The sequence below is a fragment of the Lithobates pipiens genome, unplaced genomic scaffold (genome assembly GCF_037356315.1).
Source record: "Lithobates pipiens isolate NorthernLeopardFrog02 unplaced genomic scaffold, aLitPip1_a1.2 Scaffold_6, whole genome shotgun sequence".
Taxonomy (NCBI): domain Eukaryota; kingdom Metazoa; phylum Chordata; class Amphibia; order Anura; family Ranidae; genus Lithobates; species Lithobates pipiens.
In genome coordinates, this window is record NW_027507881.1 from 2,129,612 (window position 1) to 2,141,680 (window position 12,069).

A 12,069-nucleotide genomic window follows, 5' to 3' on the forward strand; every position below is an offset into this window, starting at 1 on the left:
ACTATGTGAGTTCACTCTGCCTGACTAAGGCATGTCCAGACCAGGTAGAGGTCTGGGACCTTTTTAGTCGACTTTTGATGGGGGAGAAATGTGACAGATCTAGCTGGGACAGGGGTTTCTGGAGAGGACTCTCTCTGAAATAGAATGAAACCTCTGAGTCATCCAGGTGGCTAATTAACATAATGTTTACAGTATACTGTAATTCTGTTGTTCTAATTATCTTCCTGTGTACAGTTTGTATTGTTAGGGTAATATGATCAGGAGGGGGAGGTCCTCCTGTGGGGTATATATTATGTGTTAGTTTGTTCAAATATACGTGTTCCAGCTTTGCAGCCAAACAAGTCCTACCTTGTTCTTGGTTGCAATATGCAGCTATAATATCTGAAATCTATCTTTAGACTGTAGGAAGTGGTATATGATGTCCTGTCTCATCAATGTATGATCCATGCTTGCACTTGCTGCTTTGAATGAAGTACATCCCATTACTGGAGGCCAAGCTGTATGATCCTGTAATAGTGAAGGTTCCTTTTGTTTGAGTGACAATGTTTAATGCATTTATGTAGATGCACAGTTTGCAGAATTAATTGTTGCAAGGTTTTGTTCCCTTTTTTGAGTCCCTGTCCTCAGAATGAAGCTTCCTGCTGATTAATGTATGCCTGAGGTTGGGTGGTTGCCTGAAGGTCATCACTGGGGGTTGTTGGAATATTCCATTCAGGGTTCTGTCCTCTGTTATGATGGATTTCATCTATTTCATTATCTCTCTCATCCCTTCTAGTGCTGGATTGTATGTGGTTATTAGAGGTACACGGCTATTTGTTTTCTCTTTGTATGGTGGGAGATTTTCTCTTTGGACTTTTAAAGCAGTGTTTATGCTTGTACTGATAGTTTTGTTGATGTAACCTTTCTAATGTGAGGATTCTGCTAGTACTCCTAGATGTCTATTTCCATCTTCTGGTTCAGAGCATATTCTGTGGTATCCAGACTAATGAAGGGCCACCTTCTGGAATGGTCCATGTTTTTCCACCAAGGTATGCATTCTACATCATTGTACACACCAGAAATTTGTCTTAGGCCGCGTACACACGCGGGGACTGTTCGCCGAAACTGTCCGCTGAAACAAGGTTTCAGCGGACAGTCCGCTCGTGTGTGGGCTTTCAGCGGACAGTTTCAGCGAACAGTCCGCTGAACAAGGTTTTTCGGAAATTCCGAAAAACTGTCCGCTGAAACCTTGTTTCAGCGGACAGTCCCCGCGTGTGTAGGCTTGTTCGTCAAACAAAGTTGCGCGCATGCTCAGAAAGGATTTTCACGCCGAAAGTTATAATGCAGTGTATAGGACGTCGTATTTTTCATCCCGTCGTATGTGCCGTTCACGTCATCGCGCACGGTTTCAGCAAACTGTTCGTACGTCGTGTGTGGCCATGTCCGTCCATGCTAATTTTGAGCGGGCTGTTTGCCGAAACTGTTTGACGGACAAAGTTGGGCGAACAGTCCCCGCGTGTGTACGCGGCCTTACACTATTATATCTGTAGTTTTGCTCTTGAATAGTTCACATTGTTCTATATTATCTCAGGTCCCAAGGGGTCGATGCTCCGAGGAATGTCTTCCAGGGTTCAGAAAATCTGTAAGAGAAGGATATCACCCATGTTGTTATAATTGTGCTCCATGTTCAGAAGGAGAAATATCAAACTATTCTGGTAAGCTTGATTTTTTTTAAATAGAAACTCTGATATTGGATTAGAAAATGAAAACGTTTAAAGTCCTTTAACTGCTTGCTGCCCGGCCACCATCAAAAGATGGTGGAGTGGTGCGGCTCTCGTTCTGTGATGCTGTCATATGACGGTGTCCCAGAATGCCCGCTGGGGCATGCAGCGTGGTGATCGCAGCCACGCCTTGCTACTAGGACATGGCACAACCCCAATCTCTGTAAAGAGCCACATCCGTGGCTCTTTAACCATGTGTTCGGCTGTGTTCAATCACAGCCAGTCACATGTAAACAAGGAAGTGCCAGTAATCGGCACGCTTCACCTCACACTGACAGAGTGTGTGGCGAGGAGAGGCATCTGCACGCAGGGGAGCATCTAGGGATGTAATCAGGACACTCATCATCAGTGCCCATGATTACAATAAAGAAATATAGTGTCACAAATCATTGCCCACCATTGCCCACCAATGCCAGTATACAGTGCCCACCAGTGGCAAAAATCAGTGCCCACCACTGCCCACAAGTGCCACCAATCAGTACCAATTAGTGATGCCAGTCAGTGCTGGCAATCAGTGCCGCCTATCAGTGCTGCCCATCAATGCCCCTCACTGCTGTCATTCAATACCCATCAGTAATGCCCATCAGTGTCACCCATCAGTGTTGCCCATCAATGTCCATCAGTACTGCCTATCCATGCCACCTACCAGTGCTGCCTATTAGTATCCATCAGTGCCACCTAACAGTGCCAATACGTGCCGCCTATCAGTGCTTATCAGTGCCACATATCAGTGCCAATAAGTGCGGGATATTAGCACCTCCTCATCAGTGCCAAATAATCATTGCCCATAAGGGTCTCCTCATCAGTGCCCATAAGTGCCATCTCATCAATGCTCACCAGTTCAGCCTATCAGTGCCCATCAGTGCCGCCTCATCAGCACACATCACTGAAGGCGATAAATTACTTAGTTCCAAAATTTACTGACAGAAAAAAAGTTAAAAAACTTTTTTTTTTCAAAATTCTTGGTCTTCTTTTTATGTAAAAAATAAAAAAAAAACAGCAGTGATTAAATACCACCTAAAGAAAGCTCTATTTGTGTGAAGAAAATGTTAAAAAATTTGTTTGGGTATAGTGTAGCATGACCGCACAATTGTCATTCAAAATACGACAGCGTTGAAAGTTGAAAAATGGCCTTGGCAGGAAGGGGGTGTAAGTGCCCGGTAGGCAAGTGGTTAAAGTGATTCTGTAACCACTTTACACTTTGCAGCAAGCAATGAGAACTGCCTTTTTTTTATCTAAGGCTGCGAAGCTGAGGGTCTATTGTTTTTGGTGAGTGGGGTCACCGAAGGGGGAGTCACTTCACACTTTGCAACGTTTTGGAGCACCATTGCACTTTTATAGAAGCACCAAGCACTTTACAGATTTGTGCATATTATATTATATATCATTTTGTTATATTTTGATTTGTATGTCACAAACACATTGATGTATATGGCACTAATCACAAGGATGTGTATTGTATAATATAGGCTGCCGGCGCTGTTTTATACTTTCTATAGCTTCTTGCTACTGTCTATCTGAGAAAGCCTCCAACATGTATCTAAAACGAATGGTCAGGAAAATGATTACACTGAAGAGGTCAAAACTGTCAAATAGTTGCATTCTCGGTATACCATGCTTAATGTTATTTTCACTTATTTTTACTCTACAGACAGTGAACTCTGCAAGAAATGTCCTGAAAATAAATGGCCCAACAAAGCTAAAAATATTTGCATTGACAAGGTCAATGACTATTTATCATACAAGGAGGATATTCTAGTTTTATTCTTTTCTATAACTTCAGTCATATTTGCTACAACATCTCTCCTTATACTTGGACTATTTGTTTGGTTTCGGAGCACTCCCATAGTCAGAGCCAATAACCGGAACCTCAGCTTCATTCTGCTCCTCTCCCTCATACCGAGCTTCCTTTCTGTATTCCTGTTCCTTGGCCGTCCTGTGGATATTACCTGTATGCTGCAACAAGTCACTTTTGGAATTCCCTTCACCATCTCAGCATCTTCTATCCTAGCCAAAACCATCATGGTCTTCATTGCTTTCAAAGCCACCAGACCTGGAAGCTCTTGTAGAAAATGGGTGGGAGTCAAACTTCCCAATACAGTCATGTTATTCTGCTCATCCACTCAGGTTATGAATTGCATTCTCTGGTTGTCCATCTCTCCACCATTTCAGGAGTATGACATGGACTCCTATCCTGGGAAGATCCTCATTCAGTGTAATGAAGGGTCAGTTATCGGGTTCTACTCTATGTTGGGTTATATGGGGTTTCTGGCAGCTGTGAGTTTTGTTCTGGCTTTCATGGTGAGGACATTACCGGACAGTTTTAATGAGGCCAAGTACATCACCTTCAGCATGCTGGTGTTCTGCAGTGTCTGGATTGCCATGATCCCGGCCTATCTGAGCACCAGAGGGAAATACATGGTGGCTGTGGAGATATTCGCCATACTGACCTCCAGTGCTGGAATATTATTGTGTATGTTTTCTCCAAAACTCTACATTTTACTTTTCAAACCTGAAATGAATACACAGAAAACAATGCTGGGGAAGAGAATGTTGTAAACATAACACATTGATTCAATGTATAATGCTGTAGATCAGATTAAACTAATTCAGTCATGTTGTTAAATCATCATCATTATGAATGACATTATCATCATCATTACGATTTTTTGTGTATATTAACTACCTTCTGTCTGCCTATTGTACATAAGTGGATGGAAGGTGGATGTTACAGGATGAGAAACTTTATCACAGCTTAATTTTTTCCTTGCTCTTACATGCCCCCTAGAATGCGCAAGCAAAGTACCGTGACTGCACTGTCCATTGGATGGTGCCAATCACAAAAATATTCTATGACCAATCAAAGCATCACACAATGTAACCAACACCTGCAGTTAGCAGCTTGATACCATTTTGCTTTCACACAATGATCAGTGTGTTAGAGGAAGGAAATCTTCAAGATCACCATCAAGTATAAGCTTTATCCAGTACAAGTGCAATGCAGTACCAGTACAAGAAACAGCTTCAACCATCCCCCTATTATTGTTATTATTATTAATAGTATACAATAATTATATAGCAGAGACAGTTTGCGAAACATTTGACATCATAAGGTCAGACAGTACAATTACAATACAATTTAATACAGGAGGAATCAGAGGGCCCTGCTCATTAGAGCTTACACTCTGAGCCCTTGTACACACGGTCGGATAATCTGTCGGATTGCATCTTATCGGACCGTGCCGTCGGATAATCCGACTGTGTGTGGTATGCATCAGACTGATTCCGTCCAAATCTCCGTCCGACCCAATTTTCCAACATGTTGGAAATATTTCCCAACCAACTGGGCCGGACGGTCCTAATCCGATCATGTGTAGAGCATTTTCATCGGACCAAGTGCCACGCATGCTCAGATCAAATTCCTACATCAAAGCTATTGGCTACTAGCCTGAACGTAGTCCCATCGTAACTAAATTATGTCATCACGTTCTGAAAGATCGGATTTTTCGCCAACTTGGCCCGACCGTGTGTATGCAACAGTTTCGGACAAGATCCGACGGACAAAATCCGACAGGCAAAATCCGACAGATTTGGTTGTGGAAATCTCCGACCGTGTTTACAGGGGCTAAGAGGGTGGGTCAAGAGATATAAGAGGGGGGATGGGCTTATGGAGAAAATAAGTTGTACATAAGTTGTTAAGTAGGGGCCAAATAGGTTTTTATGAAGAGATGAGTTTTCAGTGATCATCTGAAATTGGACAGAGTAGGAGATAATCGGACATCGGGGTAGTGAGTTCCAGAGGATAGGAGAGGCTCTGGAGAAGTCCTGGAGGTCAGTGTGGGATAAGGTGACAAAGGAACTAGAGAGCAGGAGGTCTTTGGAGATAATAATTTAGTTGTTTTTTTTTTTTTTTTTGACTAGGTTAGTGATGTAGGTAGGTTGTGGATGCTTTGTAAGTTATTGTTAGTATCTTGAATTTAATTTGTTGGGTGAGTGGAAGCCAGTGGAGGGATTGGCGGAAAGGGGTAGCAGACGCTGAGCAGTTTTTAGGGTGGATGAGTCTGGCAGCAGCATTCATGATGACTGAAGGGGGATAGCCTATATAAAGGTAAGTCAATGAGGAGGAAGTTGCAGTAGTCAAAGTGAGAGATGACCAGCGAGTGAATTAGAAGCTTTGTGGTGTCATTGGTTAGGAAAGGGGCGTATCTTGGAGATGTTGCGGAGGTTGAGGGATTGAAGCTATGGTCAGGGATTGGATGCAAGTTTGAAAGGTGAGTTTAGAAGCCAGGACTACACCTAGGACTTTGGCATGGAGGGATGGGCTGTTAGTTGAGCCATTGAGTTTGACAGCGAAATCAGGGGAAGAAGCACGAGTAGGAGGAGATATTATGAGCTCGGTTTTGGAAAGATTGAGTTTGAGGAAGTGGTGTGACATAGAGGCTGATATCTCTGTTAGTAAGTTGTTGAAAAGTGAGGAGCGTGATCGAGAGAGCTGAGGTAGGGAGATAGATTTGGGTGTCATGGGCATAGAAGTAGTATTGAAAACCATGGGAGACAAGCAATAGGAGAGGTCCAAGAACATTTACCCCTCTACAGTATATGTAGGCAATTGTTTTCTTTCAACCTTTCCTGTTCCAGTATGACTGTCCCCCTGAGCACATATCCAGCTCCATAAAGGCATGGATTAATATGTTTGGTGTGGAGGAATTTAAATGCCATGAACACAGTCCTAACCTAAACCTGATAAGTCAGGTTTTCTCATCCACCATTAATTGTATTGGTTGAATGGGCACACATCCCCACAAATATGGTCCAAAATCCAATGAAAAGTGGAGACAGTTATAGGCACAAAGGTGGAAGGGGCAACTCCACATTAATGATCGTAATTTTGAAATGAGATGCCCAACCAGCCAATATAGGTGTGATGGTCAGAAAATTGTGGGTGCGTGTTATATGCCAATCCCCCGAAATTCTGAGCCTCTGGGCGGCTTTCAGCCGCCTTCGGCTCTTCAAGGCGACTTTCCACCTCCTTCGGCCATTATCGGCGGCTTTCGGTCATCTTCGGCCGTTCTCGGCAACTTTCGGCCGTTCTCGGCAGCTTTCATCCGCCTTCGACTCTTCTCGGCAGCTTTCGGCCGCCTTCGGCTCTTCTCGGCGGCCGAAAGCTGCCGAGAATGGCTGAAGGCGACCGAAAGCTGGCGAGAAGAGCCGAAGGCCCGCCGAGAACTTTATTTTGCTATTTGTTTTTTTATTTTTTTTAAATGCCGCCGCCGAGATACAGTGTATCTCGGCGGCGGCATTTAAAAAAAATAAAAAAACAAATAGCAAAATAAAATAAAATAGACAAGGCTGCAATGGGGGACAAGACTGCAATGGTGGACAAGACTGCATAAGGCTGCAATGGGGGACAAGACTGCAATGGTGGACAAGACAGCATAAGGCTGCAATGGGGGACAAGGCTGCAATGGTGGACAAGGCTGCATAAGGCTGCAATGGTGGACAAGGCTGCAATGGTGGACAAGGCTGCATAAGACTGCAATTGTGGACAAGGCTGCAATGGTGGACAAGGCTGCAGATGACACTGATGGGCATATAAATGTAAGTTTTTTTTTTCCCCTTAAACTTCCCTCCTAAAAGTTTTTTTTCCTTAAAATTCCCTCCTAAACTTGGGGTGCATGTTATACGCTGGCACGTGTTATACGCCGTTAAATGCGGTATATCTCATTGTGCTGCTGGATTCCTTCCTTGTCTCTTTCACAAAGTTGAATTCATAATTTGTCAATATTGAACAGTATGTCAGGTGGTCCATACCTGCTGAAGTCTAGAGTCTGTTCAGATAAACTCCTAGTCATCTCCGTAGGTACAGACACTGTGGAGTAAATACTATTCAAAGTTTCCAGCAGAAGCACTTTCATTCTGATGGACCTTCCAGGAGTTAGTTGGCAGCCTGCCAGACTTTCAATCTCCAATGTATAGACAGATCAGGTACACAGGAGGAGGGGAGAGCAAAGTGCTCAGCCCTGAATAATGGCAAGAATTTTAGGATGAATTGCTCCATGGTGCCTTCGGCTACATTGGTCAGTAAGAAATCGGTTTAACCCTTTCTGTTACACCAACATAAGTTTTATGTTGGTGAAATCACTGATTTGTAAACAGACTCCTGACCAATGCAACACCTGGGAGTTTGTTAAAATTTTCTTCTCAGCTTTCATGTGAAAGTGGTTTGAGTGACTGCCAAGCTGTCCAATGATTTCCCTGCATACTGTAAAATGCTTACTGCCTCTTCTGCCCCCCCAACGCTGTTTCTAAGGACTACCTGTCCCACCTGGCTGCCCATGATCACCAAGGTGAGTGTCAGGAAGAATGGACCCAAAAGTCATGTGCTCTGATCCCTTCTGTGCTAAGTGTTGTCATTCCCCGATCTCCATAGCCAAGGAAGAAGATATTTGAGCATGATTGTGCTTTGGTAACATTAAGGCTGGGTTCACACCCATGCAAATTGAATGCAGGTTTCCTCACATCCAATTCACATAGCAGAAGAGTGTGACTGGCTCTCTATGGAGCCAGTTCACATGTCTCCAGGGCTGAATTCAGGCAAAGATTCTGCCCTGATTCATCCCTGAAACGGAGAACAGGGCCGGACAGTGTTTCTGCACAATCTGTGGATGGTTTAGGTGTGAACTGAGCCTAAGACTCTAATAGACCCCAATGTCTCCTTAAAGACATTTCTAGAATTCTTCCAACTCTTATTCACTCAAAGGCTTCTGTACATAAACAATAAATATGATTATTATATGTCAGCCTTGGATTCTAATCCCAGGACACTAAATGAGAGCAGAGAAACTATTTAAAATTGATTTTAAACCCAAGGCTGACCACTAAGAAAATTATAAATCAAAAGTCTGCATTATTAAATAAACTCATGTCACTTTTATTATTCCACATTAAAAAAAAATCGAATACCTAGTGTAAAGTAGTGAGTGTACAGCTTGTATAACAGTGTAAATTTGCTGTCCCCCCAAAATAACTAAAAACACAGCCGTTAATGTCTAAACCGCTGGCAACAAAAGTGACCCCTAAGTGAAAATGTCCAAATTGGGCCCAAGTAGCCATTTCCCCTCCCTGGTGTCATGTGACTCATTAGTGTTACAAGTTCTCAAGTGTGATTGGGGAGCAGGTGTGTTAAATTTGGTGTTATCACTCTCACTCCCTCATACTGGTCACTATAAGTTCAACAAGGCACCTCATGTCAAAGAACTCTCTGAGGATCTGAAAAAAAAAGTATTGTTGCTCTACATAAAGATGCCCTACACTATAATACCATGCAGTGGTTTACCAGGAGAAAGAAGGTGAGGGTAACTTATTTGGTTCAGATGGTGTCAAGTGTGTGTGGCAGCAACCAGATGAGGAGTACAAAGACAAGTGTGTTTTGTCTACAGTCAAGCATGGTGGGGGAGTGTCTGATCTGCAGCATGGTGGCCAAGATCAACAGGACAGGTTCCACTCAGAACAGGCCTCACCATGATCAACCAAAAAAGTTGAGTGCTCGTGCTCAGCATCCTATGCAGAGGTTGTCTTTGGGAAATAGATATATGAGTGCTGCCAGCATTGCTGCAGAGGTTGAAGGGGTGGGGGGTAGGCCTGTCAGTGCTCAGACCATACGCCGCACACTGCATCAAATTGGTCTGCATGGCTGTTGTCCCAGAAGGAAGCCTCTTCTAAAGATGATGCACAAGAAAGCCTGAAAACAGTTTGCTGAAGACAAGCAGACTAAGGACATGGATTACTGAAACCATGTCCTGTGGTCTGATGAGATCAAGATAAACTTATTTGGTTCAGATGGTGCCAAGCGTGTGTGGCAGCAACCAGATGAGGAGTACAAAGACAAGTGTGTCTTGCCTACAGTCAAGCATAGTGGTGGGAGTGCCATGGTCTGGGGCTGCATGAGTGCTGCCGGCACTGGGGGAGCTACAGTTCATTGCGGGAACCATGAGGGCCAACATGCACTGTGACATATTGCAGCAGAGCATGACCCCCTCCCTTCAGAGACTGGGCTGCAGAGTAGTGTTCTAACATGATAACTACCCCAAACACACCTCCAAGATGACCACTGCCTTGCTAAAGAAGCTGAGGGTAAAGGTGATGGACTGGCCAAGATTGTCTCCAGACCTAAACCCTATTGAGCATCTGTGGGACATCCTCAAACAGAAGGTGGAGGAGAGCAAGGTCTCTAACATCCACCAGCTCAGTGATGTCATCATGGAGGAGTGGAAGAGGACTCCAATGGTGACCTGTGAAGCTCTGGTGAACTCCATGACCCAAAAGAGATTAAGGCAGTGCTGGTAAATAATGGTGGCCACACAAAATATTGACACTTTGGCCCCAATTTGGACATTTTCACTTAGGGGCGTACTCACTTTTGTTGCCAGCTGTTTAGACATTAATGGCAGTGTGTTGAGTTATTTTGAGGGGACAGAAAATTTACTTTGTTATACAAGCTGTACACTTACTATTTTACATTGTAGCAACATGTAAATCTCTTCAGTATTGTCACATGAAAAGATAGAAGAAAATATTTACAAAAATGTGATGGGTGTACTCACTTTGTGAGATAATGTATATAATCAAAATAAATCAATAACTTGTCTAAATTCTGGAAAGGTGCAATCCAAAAATTGCTTACTAAGGAGGCACCAAAGCAACACCCAGCATAGGGGCCAATCATATTGTATAAATGAAAGAGTAAGATAATAATGAGATTGCTAGTAAGTTGTTGGGTTGTATAACATGGACCCCCAGCTAGAAGCTTCTAAAAAAACACGGCTTTGGGTTTACCATCCATGTCCAATCATCTCTCTGATCTCCATGAAGAGAACACGTCCCCTGCACTATACTATTACATATGGGGTGTGTTAGTCTGCTTGTGATAGAAATATATCTAAGCAAAAAAGAAGTTTAGAAAAGTAATATACTTTATAATAAAATAAATTAACTTATGTGTAGGTAATAGACATGTGCACTGACAAAAAAGTGTTTGTTTTTGTTTCATTCTTTTTTTGCTTTTTTCGGAAGTTTGGGAAATTGAAAATTTGAAAATTTAGAAATTAAAAATTCATAAATTTGAAAATTTGGAATTTTGAAATTCTGAAATCCAAAAATTCAGATTTTTGAATTTCCGAATTTCCAAATTTTCGAATTTTTGAATTTCCGAATTTCGCATTTCCGTATTTCAAATTTTCGAATTTCCGAATTTTTGAATGTCCGAATTTCCGAATTTGAAAATTCAGAAATATATAAATCTGAAATAAAGAATGAAAATAAGTAAGATTTGAAATAATAACAACTATTATATTTTAGGTTTTCGAATTTCATTTCAAATTTGTCTGTTAGTGAACGTAATGATTACAAATTTATCCGAAGTTGTGAATTATTCGAAATAAAGAATGCCGCATCTAAACATATGGAACGTAAAAAAATTAATAATAAATAATAATAATAACAAGGTTTTATTAACCACTTTGCGCTCGCACTATAGCGGAAAGACAGCTACAGCGTGGACGCTATCTGCTGGGAGGCCGTCCCTTTAACTTTCCCTCTGGGAGGGCGTCCCTTTAACTTCCCCTCTGCGTGCCGGCACGAGCGCACATTGGGGAAGTTCTGTGCTATTTTAAAATGAAAATAAAGTGCCCATCTGTCCCCACTTCCATCTGCCCCCACTGCCACCTGTCAGTGCCATCTGCCCCCACTGCCACCTGTCATCAGTGCCATTTGTCAACAGTGCTATCTGTCCCCAGTGCCACCTGTCATCAGTGCCATCTATCCCCAGTGCCACTTATAAGTGCCATCTGTCATCAGTGCCACCTGTCATCAGTGCCACATCAGTGCCACGTGTCATCATTGCCACATAGTGCCATTTGTCATCGGTGCCACATCAGTGCCACATCAGTGCCACGTGTCATCAGTGCCACATAGTGCCATCTGTCATCAGTGCCATATCAGTGGCACATATTAGTGCCATCTGTGATCAGTGCCACGTATCAGTACCATCTGTCATTAGTGCTATCTGTCAAGGTTTTATTAACCACTTCGTGCCCGCACTATAGAGGAAAAAGGGCTACATCGTGGACGCTATTTGCTGGGAGGGCGTCCCTGGACGTCCTCCCTTTAACTTCTCCTCTGCGCGCCGCCGCAAGCGCGCATCGGGGAAGTTCTGTGCTATTTTAAAACGAAAATAAAGTTCCCATCTGTCCCCAGTAGCAGTATAAATTTTGGCCAAAATTTATGAATAAAAGTTAATATTTTGCAAAAT